We start from the raw sequence: 21,597 nt of genomic DNA on the forward strand, positions 1-21,597 counted from the left end.
GCATACATTCCCTAAACATTCATCTAAGGCATGCATATCCTAAACATACATCTAAAGTATCTATGTGATGTGTGTGCATGTGTCGGTGCTTGTGTCGGTGTACATCATTAGAGTCCATTGTCCTTTACATCATTGGCCTAGATACATGCTATGGTCTTGCAAGAATTTTAAAGGCATAAAGAAATTTACAAAGTCCCTAAGTTTTACATATTAAGTCTTGTCATGAAAGCTAAATCTCTATAGAAATGAGGTGAGATGAGGAATACTTATGAATGAATGAAACATGAAATGAAATGGTTAGTAGAATAAAGCATAATAGAAATGGAATATAGGTAAGTAAAAATGGCATAACAAATGGTAAAAATAACAACACAAAGAAGTATCAAAACATAACAAAAAGGTGGTAAAGTACATCTAAAAATTCATCACAAAATCAAAGCAAACTACATGACTTCCAATCCTCACATCAATCCAATTTTTAAAAGTTTTATTTCAGTCTTAGCATGGGAATTAGAAGAAAGTACCAAGCCAAGAAATTATGGTGTATTTTTAAGCATATTTCACACTTATTTTCACAAACAATATTCACATAACTTGTAACACAAGACACTAATAAAAATGCAATCACAAACACTAACAATAGCATCCGATCAGGGATAAAACCCATCATAAAATTGCATATGAAGTACCAATATCAAGTTGACATAGCAAAACCTAGAAAGAATTCACAAGAGTTTAACAAAGAAAGCAAGAAAATCACGAGACATCACATATATTTTTATCAATTTTCTAACATGTAAAATATTCACAAAAATATCAAGAAACACATCACAAACACATAAGAGATTTTTAGGAATTTTTAAAGGATTTTCTTGATGAAACAGAGGTGCAAATAGCAAGGAGCAATGTAGAAATAGCAAAAAAGCATGAGAAAAAGTAGTCTGCGCAGAAACCAAGCCCAGGCCCAAGGGAAATGGATCCTGGATCATCCAAACGCACCAGGGACGTTGGATTGATCCAGTTCCTAAAACCCTAGATCAAACGGCCAGGAATGAAGGGAATTGGACCGGTCCTGAACCGGTCCGGTTCACTGGCCTATATAAGCATACTTGTGCCGGTCCATTCATTTGCCTCTCCTCTTTCTCTCTCTTCACTCGTTCTTCTCTCATCTTCTATCCCTTCTCTCTGAAACAATAACCTTGCCGGAAACTGGGGAGGACGGCGGAGGACGGCGGAGGAAGATGAAGATTCATCGGAATCTTCATCTTCTCCGACGATCTGATGCTATTTTTTAAAACTAAATACACAGAAATGTTCGTCTTCCTCCCCTCTTTACGAATCTAAGATTATTTTTGTGAAATTGTGATTGAAACGAAGTAGATCGGAGTTTAAACTTACGTTTTCTAGGGTTTCAAATCTTTTCCGAAACTTCTTGAAACTAAACCCTAATCTGACCTATTTTCTACACTGATTATGGATTTGAACTCTGATTTCGTAAATAAACGGTGGATCTTCATGGATTTACATTTTAGGGTTTCAGTTTCAATCTTTTTCGAAACTTTTCAAAGTTTTGCTTCGATTCACCCTTTATTTGTGTTTGTGGATCTTCGTTGAGCCTTTGCGATGAAAAACGAAGGAGTTTTGAGGAATACCTGGTTTTAATTCGGAGATTCGAACAAACAGATCCTTGCGAATGCTTCTGGTAAGTTCTTGAACTGAAAATAAATCAGTTATCCTCTTCTTCTTCTTCTTCACCGATGTGATTCTGCTTCGATTCTCTTCTTCTCACTCTACCTCTGTGATCGCACCAGATTGGTCCTTGCGACGAATTGGTGCTCGAATTGCAGAGCTCAGTGTTCGATGATGATGATTCAGTGTTGAATCTCTGAGAACCACTTCGAATTCATTGAATTTGTTGAATCTTGTTGCAATTGATTGTGGATTTTCAAATCTGGAAATTAGAATTCAGTGATGAAGATGAAGTTTCATCTTTGTTCTTGTGGAAACGGTTTTGGATTCTGTTAGAGGAGAGAGAATGGATGAAATGTGTTTGTGGTGATGTGTCAATGAATGAATGGATCTGTTGATGTGCAATTGATGAGTTGGCTCCTTTTATAGGCTGACATGTGGCCCTCTGGACCAATTGTGAGCTGACACGTGGATTGGACTTGCTTTGGACTGAATTCTGGACTTAAGGACTGATCTGCAAATTTTAAAAATTTGGGACCAATCTGCAATTGACCTAAAAAAGACTAAAAATAAAAGTTTGACTTCGAGGACTGAAAAGCAAATTGGAAAAGATTTTAAAAGAAAAAATAAAATAGAAGAAAGGACTAAAGTGCAATTTTAACAACCTTGAAGGACTAAAATGAAATTTAAAATAAAATTGATTAAAAAAATGTAATTTTGAAAAGAACGTAAAGTGAAACGATTAAAAATAACAAAACGGACTAAAATGAACAAATTACTTAAATGAGGTACTTTAAAGTAACCTCTCTCTGCCAAAATTTCGTGTGAAATGACCAAAATGCCCCTAGGGACTAAAATGACTCAAGTGCAATTTTTGAAATGGATTTTGACATGGAATTAAACAAAAATTCATTCAAACCAATTGAAAAGACTCAAGAACAATTTTTCAAAGATTGAAAGAAATTTTAATATAGGAAATGACTAAAATGCCCCTAGGGGCTAAGCTGACTCAAAATGACTTCAAATGTAATTTTTGAAATGGATTTTAACATGAGATTGAAACAAGGGCTTATTCAAACCAATTGAAAAGACTCAAACAATTTTCAAGGACTAAAATGAGTTTGAATGCAGAAAATGACTAAAATACCCTTTTTCATGAATTTTGCAAATAATATTGAAATAAAATGTAGAGAAATATGCAATTGATCAGAGACAAATTCAAATGACTTGAAATGCAAGAAAAATGTTTTTGGATGACTTGAAATACAAGAAAACATAGACAAATACACAGTTGAAAAGATTTTTAAAGCTAAATTGGGAGAGAAAGCAGAGTAAAATGTCAGCGTAAACAATAGCAAATTGGCAATTCTTCAAGAGTGATAGACATATATCAAAGATGAAAGAAAATTTTGAACAAGTATTTTTAGGTCCAAAATTAGGGTATAACAGCTGCATGTTAAGTTTTTCTCTGTTTTTGCGTTGAATTTGAGATGTTGAATGAAGCTTTGTACTGTTATTTTGTTGAATCTGTCGTTCTCTGTTATCTTGCATCGGTTTTAAGCTTAGAGGAATGAAGAGAAGTAACGTGAGGCTACATGTTTTCGTTTTTGTGCATATTTGTTCTTGTGTCGTATGTTTAGAAGTGAAGAACGATTAATGAAGTTTAGGACAAGGAATGTGTTAAGAGGAAGGAAAACTCGATTTGAGAAATGAGAGGTTTAGAGGGAGTCTGTCTGTATACTGTGGTGATTAAGTGTTTGAAAACAAAGAAGAGTGGAGCGGTTGAGAACTTAGAGAAATTAGGGTTAGAATGTGTGTGAGTCTGTGTTTAACATGCTTATATACCTCCTCCTAATCCTCTGTGTGCGCGTTTAGCGAGCTTGTGGTGTGCCTTTCCCGTGAGCCGTTAGATCTTTGATCTAACGGCTACTGTTAACTTTCACTTTGGTTTGTGTGTATGCCTGTCCTTATTTGTTTTGGTGCGCCTTGTTTTTTAATCGCCAGATCTACGATCTGACGGTCCCTGAGTAATCTGCTTTAATGTGTAGTGTTTCTTCCTTTTTATACACTCTTTGATTCATCTAGTGGTTGTGATGATATGTTACTGTGATTGAATCTGGATCTCTGGATTCATCAGATGGTCCAGATTCGTCCAGCCTGAGCCCAACTGTTTTGCTAATTTCTCAACTGTTTTACTGTTTGAACCCCTGTGTATGTTTTTGCACCCCTGCATCCTTTTTAAAATTAAATCTCTTGCATCTTTCAAATCTTTTGTTTGTCTTTCTATATTTTTAGCATCTTGTTTAATTACATCTAATTTTGTGCACTTCTTTTCAAGCTTGTTTAGAGATTCAATTTTGTTTCGTGCTTTTTTAGTTAATGTTTTAATCTTCATATCATGCATTTTTTATAGTCTATGTAATGACTTATTTTTTATCTCATGCATTTTAGGCTTAAAATTGTTTCATGCATATTTTATTTTTGCTTGTTTAGAATGCTTTGATTTTTGTTTTATGCATTTGTGATTGCATTTTATATGTTGCTTTATTATGTTTAATTTGGTTATGTCCTTGGAATATTTAGTGTGTATAATTAGGGAATTGATGTAATTTATTTTTGTGCTTTTTATTTCTCTTTGAATGTATCTAGGAAGGGTATGTAATAATGTAGTAATTGCACACACCGACACAAGCACCGACACAACACCACTTTATTTATTGTTTTATGCTCGTTTTATTTTTCACATCGTTGCGCTAGTTCACCGTTAGTATAGAAAAATATTTTTATCTCAAAAAGTCAAATATGTCAAACTTCAAAGTATTTTCCTAATAAACCTTGGTCCGTAACCCAAGTGTTTTTCCTTTATTTTCTTAATCAAATTTCTAATGAATCTTAATTGAACTTAGACTAAATTTCTTAATTAAAATTGACCAACTTCACACCATTTTATTCTTCTATACCTTGAGGTCTCGCAACCATTCTTAAAACCATTTTCAAAAACAAACTAAAATCAACCTAACCCGCCAAAAATATTTTGAGAATGAACTACGGTGGTTTTGATCCCTTTTAAGGGTACGTAGGCAAGGGTTTATTCCTTCCAAATCAACCAAATAAAAAACAACAAAAATCATCCTTCTTCTCCCTCCATTCTTTCACTTAGAATTCTTAAGGCATTATTTCTTTCAAATAAATAAATGAATTTAGCACAAAGATAAAGTAGGTAAGAGGTTACCACGAAGTACCGTGGACGATGCGGGTGCCTAACACCTTCCCCAATCGTAACCAACCCCCGGATCCAAAAAAGGGTTTTAATCTCATTTTTCCCTTCCCAAGAATAAAATCGAGAAGTCCAAATGATTGAAGGTTCAAAACCAATCAATGGATTGACACCCGAAAATCATGGTCTACAGTGTAGATGTCATGCCATCTTGTTGAAGGAAACTCACCTCACTTCGTAACCGGGAATTGGCACCGTTGGCAGTCATGGTAGTTTTTTTTGTGAAAAGCTTTGGTTTTTAGGGGTATAAAAACGGGGGAGCTTATATATTTCCCACATACGGCGCCACTGATCGTACCTGATGAGAAGGAGACTGCCAGTGCTTTGAATGCGGTGGTAGAAATGCGTTGGAATGCTTCTTGGAGCGGATGGGGGGTGGGTACCTGCAGGCACTCCGACGCTCAAGTCAGTAGAGATCATAGAGTGAGGGTTTTAAAGGAAGAAGAGTTCTACCTTGGGGACTGTATTGAGTCCCCTATTTATAGAGGTGGAGGGCTGCAGAGCCGTTGAGGAGGCACACCTGGCTCTGGCGGTTACGAAATCGTAGGAAGCGTAACCGCCAGAGAGTTTATTGCGGGAACGTGCAGAACGTGCAAGAGAGACGTTGAGGTTCGTTTGAACCGGTCTCGTTTGCTTCGTGCACCCCCCTCGCGGAGAGAGGGTATGTTGCGAGCAATAATGCCAAACGTGGAGTTTGGGCTTTGGAAGATGTTGGGCCTAAGCTAATGGGCCAAGAATCCTTTTGACCGGTCCAGAACAGCTTCTAATATCAGTTGCCAAGTTCCAGGTTGCTACATAATTCATTGAAATAATTTTTTAACTTTGAAATATTGCATAACTGATATGTATCAAATGACCCTTTTAAAATCTAAAAAATCCATTTAAGTCCTTTAAAATCTATACCATGAATCCATTAAAATCTTGCAGAGAATCTTGATTGTAAAAAGTCTTTCAAAAAATGTCTTTTAAAATCCCACAAAATCAATACAATCCAACAAAGTCTTTTAAAATCTTCAAGATTTTTTCTATGAAAACAGTCTTTTAAAATCTCAATCCAATACACCCTTAGTTACAAAGTAAATTTTCTTGTAGTGTTAATGTAAAGTTGATAATTAATAATCTTAGTGGTTTTTAATTTCTACTCGAGATTCGAAAATTCCTAAACATGAACCGGGTTAATCACAAATAATTTAAATATTTCTTCATTTGAACTGTGATTTTTTTTTTTACAGTATAATTTGAAATATCGGGATTTGAAGAACGCCTGACCCAATATGTTGGGAGAAAACTTTAGATTTTGGGACACCCAATGGGAAGTGCATGGTACATGTACGCATGAATTTATGGATCAGAGTCAGTATTTTGATACGGCCATAAGAATTTATAAAGATAATAATCTTTTTTATATGTTTCGAAAAAAATCCTTTAAACTCGATCCCAATCGAACTTATAGGCTAACTGATAGTAGAAGCTTTCTTCAAAGAGAACTTGGTAACTTTGAAATATTTTTTTAACTTTGAAATATTGCATAACTGATATGCAATATTTTTTTAATGTTAAGTTATTTATGTATCAAATGAGATGAAATTCATTGAACTAGAATTATAAGAAGTTATAGATTTTTTAAATAAGTTGTATGGATTACTAATAACATAAGAAATTAGTCAAGTGGAAATGTTGTAAATTTCAGTGCTTATAGTATCTATTAATCACAACTTAACAATTGGAGAAAACAATAACTTACTTAACATTAATTGAATACATAGCTTATTAATCTCCTATTACAGTCATAGGAGGATCCTTGCAAAAAAAAAAAAAGTCATGAGATCTGTCACATGTCTAGTAAAATGCTACTCTTGTTCCACAAGATACATCTAGATCAGTACAATTCACCCTGTTAGTTCCAGTTAGGTCGTAACAAAGTCGAATTTCACTTTGTTACGACCTAACTGGAACTAATAGGGTGAATTGTGCTGATCGAGATGTATCTTGTGGAACAAGAGTAGCATTTTACTAGACACGTGACAGATCTTATGACTTTTTTTTTTTTGCAAGGATCCTCCTATTACTGTAATAGGAGATTAATAAGCTATGTATTCAATTAATGTTAAGTAAGTTATTGTTTTCTCCAATTGTTAAGTAGTGATTAATAGATACTATAAGCTCTGAAATTTACAACATTTCCACTTGACTCATTTCTTATGTTATTAGTAATCCATACAACTTATTTAAAAAATCTATAACTTCTTATAATTCTGGTTCAATGAATTTCATCTCATTTGATACATAAATAACTTCACATTATAAAAATATTGCATATCAGTTATGCAATATTTCAAAGTTAAAAAAATATTTCAAAGTTACCAAGTTCTCTCTGAAGAAAGCTTCTACTATCAGTTAGCCTATAAGTTCGATTGGGATCGAGTTTAAAGGAATTTTTTCGAAACATATAAAAAAGATTATTATCTTTATAAATTCTTATGACCGTATCAAAATACTGACTCTGATCCATAAATTCATGCGTACATGTACCATGCACTTCCCATTGGGTGTCCCAAAATCTAAAGTTTTCTCCCAACATATTGGGTCAGGCGTTCTTCAAATCCCGATATTTCAAATTATACTGTAAAAAAAATCACAGTTCAAATGAAGAAATATTTAAATTATTTGTGATTAACCCGGTTCATGTTTAGGAATTTTGGAATCTCGAGTAGAAATTAAAAACCACTAAGATTATTAATTATCAACTTTACATTAACACTACAAGAAAATTTACTTTGTAACTAAGGGTGTATTGGATTGAGATTTTAAAAGACTGTTTTCATAGAAAAAATCTTGAAGATTTTAAAAGACTTTGTTGGATTGTATTGATTTTGTGGGATTTTAAAAGACATTTTTTGAAAGACTTTTTACAATCAAGATTCTCTGCAAGATTTTAATGGATTCATGGTATAGATTTTAAAGGACTTAAATGGATTTTTTAGATTTTAAAAGGGTCAATAAATTTAAAGATACAGTACAATATAATCCTAGTAGATGTATAGATCAGTTGCCAAAAAATCTCAAAAACAAAAGTACAGTTATAAATCAACCGAAGAAAAACATTGAATCAATGAATGTATAGACTATTAGATAATATTTCTTAACAAAAAAAGACTATTAGATAATTTACTACTAGCAGGTTGATTGATCTTAAAAATTCTGGACAAATGATATCAAAATAAGTAGACCTAAAAATAAGTTATGTTAAGTTTATTGATTATAATAATTTGATTGAAAAATGCATGTTACAGGTGGAAAAATGCAAGTAGAAAAATTATTATAATACCAATGAACGTAAAGTTGTGATTTTTATAATAATTTGATATATAGGTAGATTGTAAATTAACCACAAGATTATACAGTACGTTCTTTTTTTTTTAATGAACGTAAAAGTTATGTTAAAAAAAAGTGCAAGTTAGAGGCATGATGATTTCGACAATCAAGTTTGCCAAACAAAATACTCCCTCTGTTTCAAAATACATGTCCAAGTCAACCACTTCACATATGCCAATGCACAATTTTGACCGTTAATATCTTTAATTATCTAAAGTAAAAAATTATAAAAAATTAATATTTTGAAAATATTTGTCGAGACAAATCAAACAACATCTTACATGCTAACATTTGTATTTATACATTAGTAAAAAAGTATGGTCAAAGTAAGTCAAGTGAATAGTGCACATTGCAAAAATTGGACATGTATTTTGAAACGGAGGGAGTATATAACTTGCCATTGTTACAACAGAACAGAAAAGAATTTGGAAGAAACGTAAAAAAAAAAAAATGAATTTGGAAGAGTATCACAAAAGTTTGTGTGAGATTGTTGGATGAGTGTATTTTAACTAAAAAGACTCACACAATCCATTCCACAAATGAATCCATTAAAATCCGTCCAATTTTCAATACCACGAGACATTTTATAAGTTCTTAGAAATCTTAATTGAATACGGATTTTGATGTCTTGAAAAAAAGTCTTAATTGTCTTGATTGAATACCACAAGATTTATTTAGATTTCATAAAAGTCTTGATTCAATACCTCAAGATTTTCTTTTCATAAAAAAGTCTATTAAAATCCTTTAAAATCTCAATTCAATACACCCCTCTAAGAATGTGCGCACATTTGATTATTAATTAACCAAAATTGGCATGAAAAATTTTATAAGACTATAAGACCATGTACAATGGAAAATAACATTCAACAACCTTCAACACCCACCTTTTTCAATTCCCAACACTCCACATCATTTTCTCTCTCTTAATTCAACACCCATTCAATTTTTACCTCTCCAATGGTTTTCATTCAACACCCTACCCCACCACTTTTTATTTCTTATTCTTATTTAATTTTTGTTTTTATAATTACATAAAATTATAATTATCGATTATAATTAAATTAAAATAATACAATTAATTTTTTTTAGCTAAATGGGTAATCAGAAGAATTTTGGGTGTTGAATTGATTGTTATTGGGATCCATTTCACTAATCAAAGACTAAAATTTCAAAAGAAAAGATAATAATAAGATTAAGAGAGTGAAAAACTTGGTTTTTTTTTCTGTGTCCAAATCAAATGATCCAAGTCTCTATTTATAGAGGAAAAAAAATCACGAATTTTGGTAAAAAAATAAAAAATAAAAAAAATTATTTGCAATGAAATAATTGAGTCCAAAATACTAAGATAATAAAAATCCAAGCAGCCTGTAATAACGCGCCACATGTACTGTGCCACCCACTAACATTTCTCTCTCTGCGTCCTCTCCTTCTTCACGCGCCCTGTCGGCGCTTATAACGCACCCGCGCGTTTTAACCCAACCAGATGGCGACACATGGCAACGCGGGGCAGCATTCAACAAGTTGAATTGATTCATCACCTCACTCCTCCAGCTCATCTTCAACAAGGCTCCTTCCAATGGTTTCAACAGCTTCAACATGTTTAAGGAAGGCATTCAATAAGCCATTGCATATGGTCTAAACATTCAATAAAACTTACCACTGAGTGGTCAAACGATTTACCACCTGCGCATAAGAACGGACCCGGTTTCCAACCGGGACCCCAATATTTTGTGGGCCGAATCCCGTGAATACTAAAATCATTTCTTGGGTTTTTTCTGCATCGTGTAGATGGTTCCCTACAAGTGGCGGGCTGCCACTGGAACGAGACGACAATGTAGTCGTATTCATATCCAATTGCATATGTGAAAAAACAAAGAACAAAATAAACTCGAGATGCAAATTTCATTTTGGTCAGTGTAAAAACAAAGAACAAAATAAACTCGAGATGCAAATTTCATTTTGCTCAGTGTTTTTCAAAATGTGTTTTCGAGCTTCAAAATACGTTGCATATTAATAGTTTGCAGATTGTTGAAGTAGTTGAGTGGTTGGTTGCACACAAATTTCATCCCTGTGATGAGTAGTTGGCTAAAAAAAAATGTATTATGTATGAAGAACCTGCATGAGTGTATTTTACCATCAGATCCATTTTGTCTTATGATCTTTTTATTGCACTATTACTTTTGACAAATCATGCATTATTCCTCTTTTTTTTACAAACCATGCACTAATCCTATCAAAGAGAAAAAAACATAAACATTAGTACATAAAAAACAATCAAGAATGGGAGAGATGGGTTGCCCTTTTCCGTAATGAAGAAGAAAAAGAAGAACGTTAATGATTAACCTTAACTTTTTTTTTTTTGAGGGAAAACGTTAAGCTCCCTTATGGACAGGAGGTTGTAAATTTAAACAAACCTGCTAAATTGTCTATTTTGACTGGAAGTTACTTTTAGTTGTGTCATATGGGTGAAGGGTAGTTTTGGAATGGAAGAAGGCTACACCAAATTCAATTTTTTTACCTGTATTGATAGTTAGGCTTAAGTGTAGTTTTCCCTCTTTTAATAAATCTGCGATTTTGGTCCCCCTATCTTAAATTACACAATTTTGGTCATCAATCTTGAAAAAATTCATACATTTGATCCCCTGTCGATTTAACTTTCAATTTTGATGATGTGGCAACTAATTGAGTGATGTGGCTTTAAACATATGCTTTACCGGAAGCCATGTCATAACTTTTCCATTTTAATTTAAACAAAACATTTTAAATAAAATTATTGTTTTGAAATTAGTTAAATTGAACTAAAATAAAGAGGGGAGAATTGTTGCTCATGAACCCTAATTTGCCAAACATAGAAGATTAGTTTTTTTTTCTTTTACCAAAACATTAAAGACGAAGATAGTTTAAGTTCCCATTATTTCCCAAAAGTCATTACATCTGAATCATTAACAGATGAAAGCAATGGATTACAAAGAACCTGAAGGTGAAAATGTGCACAAAAGTTCTATCTTTTTTGAAAAGGTAAATTAGTCCACTAAATTAACACTAGAGACGATTGAACCTAGACCTTGAGGAGGAACAAACTCCTAAGTCTCAAACTAACATGCAAAATTCTTCAATTAAAATAAGTTTATGAATTCATTACTTATTATCATTTTCATTGACCCATAAAAATCTTATAATTTCAACATGGTATAGCATTCAACATGTGTTAAAATAATTTAAACAAAATCGTCTACATCCATCACTACTAGAAATCTTGCGTTTTGCCACGGAATAATGCCAGGAGCATCAACTCCTGGCAAATTTGCCAGGAGTAATGCCAGGGAAACCCCTGGCAAATTGCAATTTCAAACCACACCATAAGCCAGGAGCAAACCCCTCGCAAATTGCAGTAACCCCTTGCAAATTTTAGGCGGTAAAATTTGATTCAAATTAAAGTCAAGGGAATCTCTGCATTCTGCAGAAGATTTGACAAAAATCTGTAAAGCTGACATGCCAGGGGCTGAACCCCTGGCAAAATGCACAAACTCCTGGCAAATTGCTGACACCTTTTTGGCAGGTCTGTGGCTACGCTAGGAACCTTGGAGACCGAGTCTTGCCAGGGGTAGCTCCTGGCTGGGCTCCTGGCAAATTGTAGATCTATAATTTTGTGCATATTTGAACCGTTCCATTCTTCACACTTAGAGAAATTTACTTCTCTTTCACATAACACACACCACCACCACCACTCTTCACAAACCACTCTCTTCTCCAACAACACTAATTTTTTTTTACTTTGGTAAATCTCTACACCTAAAGTTTTATGCTTCTATTTTATTTTCTTATATTGACTTATAATTTTTATGTCATTTGCAATATCAGTGTCAAAGTTTGCCTCCTGTGTTTCCTTGCTCAACTTGGTTTCTTGGATCTGTTCTTTGTGAAGCTTCAACAAGTTAGTAGTTTCTCAATTTTAAATTTTTGATAAATTTTCTTATGACTGGCTGAATGTATATATATGTTGTTGTGTATGCATGTTATAAATATGTAAAATAATAAGTTTTTAGAATGTTGTTTTAAATTAATGGCTGAAATTTTCAATTTTTTTAGAGTTTTAATAATTTTCGATTTAAACCCCTCTGCATAAAGGGGAAGAAATTTCCCCCTGAATAAATATGATGATGTATATCGTTCATAAAAAAGGAAGAAGAATATAATGATAAAATTCTTTTGATGCAATGATGTATCAAAATCGATAAGAAAAGAAAAAGATGCACACCTATTTTACATCGTTTTAGATTAAAGGATGTTTTATTTGTGCCGTTCTTAATGTTCCTCTTCATGCGTCTTTTTCTTCGTTTTGATGTTATAGAGAGTAGGACTCCTCCTATAGTTCCTTAGTATTTATTTTATTATTTCCTTATAAAAAATGATATTTATATTATACCCTTTCTGTAACAAAATACTACCTCTCTTTCTACATGTATGAAGGGTTTAATGTTCCCTTTTGTTAGACTTTCTGCATACTACCTCTCTGCATACTGTTTTTTTTAATTTAAAACCGATTTTTTTTAAGTTTAATTAGATATAAATGTTGTTTATTCAGATTTTAATTTTAATGGTGTAATAATTATTTTTTAAAATTATTTTTAATTATTAAATTTTAATATTTTGATTTTTTAAACAAATAAAAAATGTTTTTTAAAAAAAAATCGTACACAATTTGCCAGGGGTTAAACCCCTGGCAATGTCCCTGGCATGTGATGCTGACACAATCTGCAACAGCATGCATTGACCAGAGTGTGTCATAAAAGCCTGCAATCATGCAGACACAATTTGCCAGGGGTTGTGCCAGGGCCTATGCCAGGAGCACATTTTGCCAGGAGCTAAACCCCTGGCAGGACAATTTGCGATGAGCGGATTTGCTGGTGATTCTGCTCCTGGCAAACACAATTTGTTCAAACAATAAATGGATCCTAAATCACACACCTATGGCTCTTATACCACATGTAAGAAATAAATGAAATATTCTAATGTCATATATTAAAATAAAGGCTTAATAGCATTTTTAGCCCCCTAACTTTTTCAACGTTGCGATTTTGGACCCCTAAGAAAAAAAACTACAAAACAGCCCCCTAAGTCAAAGTCAATTTTGATTCGGTCTAACGCTGACGTGACACCCTAAGTGAGGTGCCACGTGTTATTTTTTTATTTTTTTGGCCTTGGGGGCCAAAACTGCTTCAGTTGCAAAACTTAGGGGGCGGTTTTATAGTTTTGTTTCTTAGGGGTTCAAAATCGCAACTTCGTGAACGTTAGGGGGCGATAACTGCTATTAAGCCTAAAATAAAGGCTTATTCAATCACCCAGTCCCTTAACTTAATTGATTGTCTTAATTTGGTCCCTTAACGTTTTTTGAGAGAAACTAACAGAAAGGACTAAAACTAGTAACGGAGCAAAACACAGAGGACCAAATTGGTACAAATTATAGTTATGGGACCAAATTTGAGTCAATCAATTAAGTTAAGGGACCAGGTGATTGAATAAGCCTAAAATAAACTGCACATCATGGCAAGAGCGAAAAATCATAATCATATAGTGTATTTTGTCATGAACAATTAACCCTGGATCTAGTTCCATGAATATAGAACATTATATATAATTTAAAGATAAAAAAAGGGGTGAGAAAACTTATCTCTTGAATACATCTTCTTGATCTCTATTTGATACTCTTGAATGTCTGTCTTGAATAATAATAGGATAGGATCTTCCTCTCCTTATTTCTTAAGTCTCAATGGATAGGATCTTCCTCTCCTTATTTCTTAAGTCTCAATGGATAGGCATACAATGACATAAACGAAAATAAAAAAATATATAATAATAATAATAATAATAATAATAATAATAATAATAATAATAATAATAATAATAATAATAATAATAAAAGTTGAAGTACATAAAATATATTTTAATTTTATGTTAAAGTGTTCATCAAGCATGTATGAACTCATGTTTTCAATAGGGCTTTTATAGGGTGGGTTATTTTTTTAAAACTAAATATTGATTTGAATAGGCTCAAGATGTAGTACAAAGCTCAATTGTTATCATTGCCTTCCATCATTTTGAAGGCACATCTAGAAGAATCTAAACATATAACAAATAAATAATATTGAGTAAGGGATAAAAATATATTCTTAGTCAATCCTTATCCTTAGTAATGAATAACTTTGCTGACAAACTGTTTCTATTAGACCATATGATTGTGTCAACAAAAGACAAAAGTAGTGGACGGCTCATTCGTCCTCAACAGATTCATGGTCGAAGTGGAGAGATGTTTGTGATCTGTAAGTGGTTCTCATCTTGGAGAGAATAGCTACGGAGAATGCAAGTTTGGTTGGGAGAAAAGAGAGATTATGAGACAATACCTCATCAGGTAACATGCTAATAATATTAAAGGGTGATTAATAATCCATAATCGATGATGAGTTGATATAAAAATTGATTGTTTTTTAGTGTGATGAAGGTAAAGGTTTTAGTGTGATGAAGGTAAAGGTAACTTGAATTCATAGAGTAGGTTGAAGAGAAGTAGAATGAGACATTTATTGTGAAGGTAATTTTAGAGTAGGTAAAGAGAGGTTCAAAGGGTCAGTTATTGTGGAGGTTTTAGAGTAGGTGAGAAGAGGTTGCAAAGAGCATTTAACGTGAAGAGGTTTTGTAGTTTTTGAGTTTTTTCTTTTTACCTATTTCAAAATATAAAAAACAAAATATTTTTTCTTTGAAGTTAATAAAAATTGAACTTTTTTTTTGGGAAAAAAATACAAATTGAAGTTAAAAAAATGAATTCTTATTTCACACCTGAGAATTTGAAGAGGAACACATTCTCAAATCCTAAATCAATATCATCACGCAAACTCAAATAGGTTTAAAAAAATCATTTTTATTCTATGAAATAAACATGTAATTTAAATCTTTTAGAAGAAAATCTTACCTAATCCAAAAAGTAAAATCTTTTTAATTTGTTCAGTTTATCGCATAACTCTAACAAGTCAAATTCATTTGAAAATTGTCGTTCTCCTCATTTACTATATCTGTTACTAACAAATTCTACAAAATCGTATGAACACAATTTATAAAAATATTACACACAATTAAATTTATATAGAAATGGAAATCTTTTTACGGTTCATTTGTTAATGAATATGAAATAAACTGATTTGACATTAAATAGATTATAGATTCTTAAAAATACATACATTAGTTTGTTGTATACGTTCACCATAACAAAAAGCATTTTTTAAAATAAAATTGTTTTTTTTGGAAAAACTACTCAAAACAACTTCTCATTCGAAGTAGTTTTAAATCTTTTTTTTTACATACTCATTTCTCAAAACAAGATTGTAATAAACGGATTAAATATAAAAAATGATAATTTTGTTTTTAAAATCTGATTTTTCATCAAAAAACAAAAGCTGCTCAAGGTGATTTTTTAACAAATGGCAATGAAAAGTCTTAGATAGTAGTGTTTGTAGTTTGCCTTAACTTTGGCTTCTCTTCTCCTCAAAAGGAGAGTAGAGCCAATCAAAATTTAGGAAAATTTCAACATTCAAAATAAACATTTTTAGGAAGAAAATAAAAACAATTATAACTTCTAGAAAGGAGTTGGGAGGAGCTTAACATGTGCTACTGAGCAACTCAAATTTTATCCAATCTTAATCTTGACCAAACATATTTTCTAAATAGGTTTTTGTAATCCTTATTAACAACTTTAACTCTTTTTCATGTTAAAGTAAATGTTTATTGTTAGTAGTCTTTACCATTAATTTACAGCTCAATTCTTTTTGTTTTCAGTAGAGTTCGAACATGTAATGTTTGTGAATACTTTTAGAGAATAAGAAGATCAAGATAGGACAAGAACATTATTGATATAGTATCAAGTGAACTATGGGATCAAACTATCATCATCCTTCTCATTCTCTTGTTGAGAGGTGGTTGTTTCGTTTAAATCATGTTAAAATATAATATTCAAATTTGATATAGATCGACTATGATTATTCAATGAAGAATCTAAGTATAACTATGGAACGCATGTTTGAATCAAAGCATATAAAAGCAGAAAATCCTTTTAGAAAGGCCAAAGGGAGAGAGGAGTCATCATCAAATTCTTCACCCCTTTTATTTTGACATAGAAAAATATTAATGAAAGTGGTTCATTTTATTAATTATCATTGAGTGTATATGGCAATGGTCACCACAGACTAACTTATAGTGTGATAACCTCCAGAGAATACAAAAACCAACTAGCTAAGTAGTTAGCTTATTACACAAGTAACAACTAGATTTAACTAACATGATTGCATATTCCAACTCTAACTAATAGTGGAAGAATCCTTGTTATCTTGATTCTCAATGTGTACTGCCATTTTCCAATCATTTTCTTTGCCTCTTATTGCATGATAAGGAATATTTTCGGTTAGCATTTCATCAAATCCTCGATTCCTTCATTTTCGGATCACATGTCATGTGTTCCTTAAATTCCCCAAATTCGATTATTGCCTAATGTGTGTATTATTATTTTTTTGACAAAAATAAATGATATTCATTCATTTAAATTGATAGAGTACATCGATACAATGCAAATTCGCTAAAAACAAAAATGATAAATCTGCGAACAAACTCACATCATCCATGTTAATAGCATAAAATGGCAAAGTACAAAAGCCTTGTATACCCAATAAGGAAAGTACGTATATCCCACTTGTGTGACTTGCATCAGCATGAAGGTTTTTCCTCCCTCCAACCATTTCCAATTACATCATTCCATAACTATGAACATCAGACTTGTGTGAAACTCCTCCAAAATTTCTATATATTCCACAACTCTGGAGCTACATATCCCTCTAGCATTTGACATCGAAATAATGCTCTCTTTCTTTGGGCAATGTCTTGCCAGGCCAAAATCTGATATCTTTGGACAAAAATTCTCATCCAAGAGAATATGTCAAAATGTAAAATTTGAGTGCTACATCCCCTATGTAGGTACTCCAGCTCTTCAGCAATTTGATAAAGAATCTCCCAACTCAAAGATGGAATGGTTCCAAGTCCCTTATTGTAAATAAGTTTGTCAAGAGAACCATATTGGACATCAATTCATAGATGAGAGCTTTTTTCTGACCTTCAAAACAAAATCCAAGAAGGGCGACAACATTAACGTGAGAGGTTTTGGTAATGCTAGAAACCTCATTCATAAAATCTTCATTTCCTTTAGATGTCTTCAATATCTTTACGGCCACAGGGCTGTCATCGGATACAACACCATAACCACCTTGTCCTAATTCTACTTTGAAATTGTTGGTCATTTTCTTGATATGTGAGAATTTGTATCTTCTAACAATGAAGGCTTCATTATTTTTTAAGAATATTTCGACGTCTTGGTTATTTCTTGTTGACTTGTATTTGAAACAAAAGATAATGATACACGGCCATGGCCAGAACTAGGTACTTCTTTTGGAATAGAATATAAACAAGAATAATAGTTAAAAAAATTGACGTACAGGAACTAAATTTTTAATATATACATTAAGTTTAAACATACATAGCATGATAATCATATCATTCTTAGAGAATTTTCAAAATATATATTTAAACAGTCACATATTTTTAAAATGAGTAATGCTAAGGACAGTCACTTTTACACTCTCCATTTGACACTCTCTCATATATTGGGCCACGTGTCCCACAACACTCTCACAGTTTTGGGTAACCGGTTGAACAGGTTCAAGGGATAATTAATGTTTTAATTTAAATTTAATTATTATCAGAATCTCGAAAATTGTTCCCACTATTATGTTGCAGTACTGGACGAAGAAGTAGATCTTTGAAAAATCTCCATTGTTGCCTTAAAAGAAATGGATGAAGAAGCTCATCCTAAGCCATTTCTTAATTTTTTTTAATAATTCATTTCATTTGCACACCTTACCCATTGGCTTTGACATCTCATCGAATGCCTCATTGCAAGCTCACTATTGTTGTTCCAGTTTGATGAATGAGAGGCTAAGTCGATAACAGTTGAAGGAGTTTTATTGTCGTTCTGTAATTGTAGGAGGTGGCTCACATGATTTCATAGTTGTGTTTTGGTGCTTTTGTTTTTCCTTTTCTGGTATTGGGAGTGTTCATAGTTTTTTTTTGTTTCAAAAAAATTTCTTGAAAATGGTCTGAATTTATTGGAGACAAGAGGAAGTGAATCGTTATTGTAAAATTTTTATTGTTTGGAATAATTTGATTTGGCCCTTTGTGAAATTTGAAAAAAATTATTTAATTTTTAAGTTTTTGTTAACTAGTTGATTTGGGTACTGAAAGTTGAAAGTGGATATGCAGTTTCATCTTGCTGTAATGTCACACAAACATGATTTAATTAGATCTCACTCCAAATACTCCCAAACCTCCTCTTTTCTTTCTGGTGTGTTGTGTTTGAATAGTCACATCAGCTATGAAATACTTTTTTTTTAAGGAAAGCTATGAAATACTTGAGCATGGTGTCTGCGATTTCAAACACTTCAGTCTGGAAATAGTTTATCAAAGGCCTTTGATTTGCACTTAATTAAAAAAAGAATAAAAAAAAAAACAAAGTAGTAAACTTGCAGAGCCTGTAAACAAGTGACCGAAATTTAAGAAAAAAGTGTTGTGAGACACGTGGCCCAATATATGAGAGAGTGTCAAATGGAGAGTGTAAAAGTGACTGTCCTTAGCATTGCTCTTTTAAAATAGTCACATATTCTTCACACAAAACAAAACTACTCTACTAACTATAATTAATAATTTGTTTTAGTAAATCAAGATTATCAATTACCTGTGTAAAACTAAAATGAGACACCGAATATAAAACGGAAAGAATATAATATATGTTAAGATTGCATACAGTGTAAAGTACTCGTTGAGGTAAATTAATTTTCAACTTTTTTGATAAATAAATAAATTGACACACAATAAAATCTTCACATTGGGGTACTTAACATTTACCTTTAATGACACTGACACATATGTTAATATTTTTTTTTATCTTTTTTAAAAGCCAAACAAAGATAATTCATTAAAATGGCACAGCCAAAAAAAGAAAGATAATACATGAGTACTTATACAAATTCCATCAAAACTAAGACTCACCCAATACTTGTGAAAACTGAAGTCACTACTAGCTTCCTTGATACCATGCATCACACCCAATTTGACTCGCCAAATCAGCATAACAGACCAATACAACAAAACAACCAAATAACATTATAAAAGACAAAGGAAAGCACCAAGCTCTACAATTCCAAGATCAACTATCCCCAAAACCCTATGAAACACAGACATTGACACGCCAACACCGTTAATAATTTGAAAAAAAATCACATAATTCAATGTATTTATATATGTCAGTGTCGCGTGTCCGACACCGAGATACGGTAATCCAAAAAGTGTCCGTGCTTCATAGCCAAAACCAAACACAATTGAGATAAATTTCCCGCTCCTCCTGCTACAGATACTTTCCCCTACCTTAGTGCAGACCTCCTAATAATGCTTTCACCCTGTCAACTTAATTTCCAAGCATTGCAATGGATTTCTTCCACGCAATCCTATGGCGAATCAGTTTTGTTTTTTAGATGTTTTCACATTGCGGTCTTGCCACATTACCCATATACAAGCATACTAAATGACGCTGAATCTTTCTAACATTGTCTCTTCCCTTGTCAATCAAACCCATTGTTAATTGTCACCAAGGCCTTAAATATTGCAAAGAATATGGGCATGGCCGTATCTGAGGCAGGGCGAAGAGGGCAACCGCCCTTTGCCCCAGATTCTTTTTTTAGGGGTCTATTACGTCTATAAAAATTGCTTAGTTTTTTGTATCAAGTTTGATGTTTATATATATTTATTAGTTAGTATTCAAATTGTAGGTTCGTCCTTAGGCCACCAAAATCTCAGAAACGGCCCTGAATATGGGTAACGAAACGATTAACCAATAGACAAAAGGAAGTGTCCTTACAAACTAGACATATGATGGTGAAGGGTTGTTTAGTCTAACCGCTAGGCAAAGTACTCATTTGTTATTTATACGTGTGTGTCTATATATATATATATATATATATATATATATATATATATATATATATATATAATATAATATAATATAATATAACGCCGTACTTTAAAATGTCTATATTTACCCATTAACAAAGTTTTGTTTAGGGTTTGGGTGAGCCGTGACCCACCCTAGCCCATAAGCGGTTCCGTCACCGTTACAAACCCTTACAGGTGTCACATATACTCGGCAGCCATTGTATCTGCTGCCACCACTCACCTCTACCGTAGTGTATTAGCCGCTCAATAACTTTAACCTTTACTTGTAAGTATTAGAATGAAGTTTTAAAAAATGGTTCCATTATTTGAGAGAAATGATATTTGAACAACCATTTTATGATAATTTTTGTAACAACTTTCTTTAACATACTTACATTGTATTTATACCTTCTCTTTTCATTGCTTTGATTTTTTTGTCAATCCTTACATTTCTTTGTATATTTTAGTTGTCCAATAAATCGTTTTAAAATTCATAACAACTTTCTTTAACATACTCACATTGTATTTCCACTTTCTCTTTTCATTACTTTGATTTTTGTGTCAATCCTTACATTTCTTTGTATATTTTGATTGTGCAAAAAATTGTTTTAAAAAGTCGTTGTTCAAATAACATTAATCTTCTTGGAATAGCTCACACCTCACATAGTAATTTTTCAAATCACGTTTTTCTTCTGAGAGATCTAACAAATTTTTATCTAATTTTTTTTTTTTGGGAATCTAAAAATATATTTGTTTTCTCTATAAATCTGTCAACATTTTCTATTGGTTATTTTCATCTTTCTTAAAACTTCAAATATATTTGGTTATCAATTTTAGTCTTTATTATTGGTAAAACAGTTTTAGGCCTCAATGTTAACAATGACAACAAATGTTCTTAAAAAAAAAAAACCAATGACAACAAATGTCTAACGGAAGTTCATGTGACATCATAAAAAATTCGTCAATGTCAAAAAAATAGTTATGTAATAAAGTTAATTATATATTTAAAAAAATAATAATTTAATTAGATAGACATTTTAAAAATTCGTCAATGTCACTATAGTTAAAGTGGAGACTGAAATTGGTAATAAAATTTGTGTACTTGAAAAAGTTTAAAGATAATGTTTGTAAGGGCTAAAACTAAAAATAAAGTTTATATGTTTATACGTATAATGTACGGG

General features: G+C 32.2%; 1 long non-coding RNA gene and 1 pseudogene across 1 annotated transcript; one reads left to right on the forward strand and one right to left on the reverse strand.

The window, feature by feature from the left end:
- LOC146916691 (PR5-like receptor kinase) overlaps positions 1-20,060 on the reverse strand; it is a 50,937-nt pseudogene extending 30,877 nt beyond the window's left edge.
- LOC146916692 (uncharacterized) lies at positions 11,581-12,421 on the forward strand. The gene is made up of 2 exons (XR_015014005.1): positions 11,581-12,119; positions 12,203-12,421. It is a non-coding gene; the product is annotated as an uncharacterized LOC146916692 (long non-coding RNA).
- Positions 20,061-21,597: the final 1,537 nt, after the last annotated feature.

This window comes from Medicago sativa, chromosome 6 (assembly GCF_051527215.1).
Source record: "Medicago sativa cultivar Bolivia chromosome 6, Bolivia_mono, whole genome shotgun sequence".
In the NCBI taxonomy this organism is placed as follows: domain Eukaryota; kingdom Viridiplantae; phylum Streptophyta; class Magnoliopsida; order Fabales; family Fabaceae; genus Medicago; species Medicago sativa.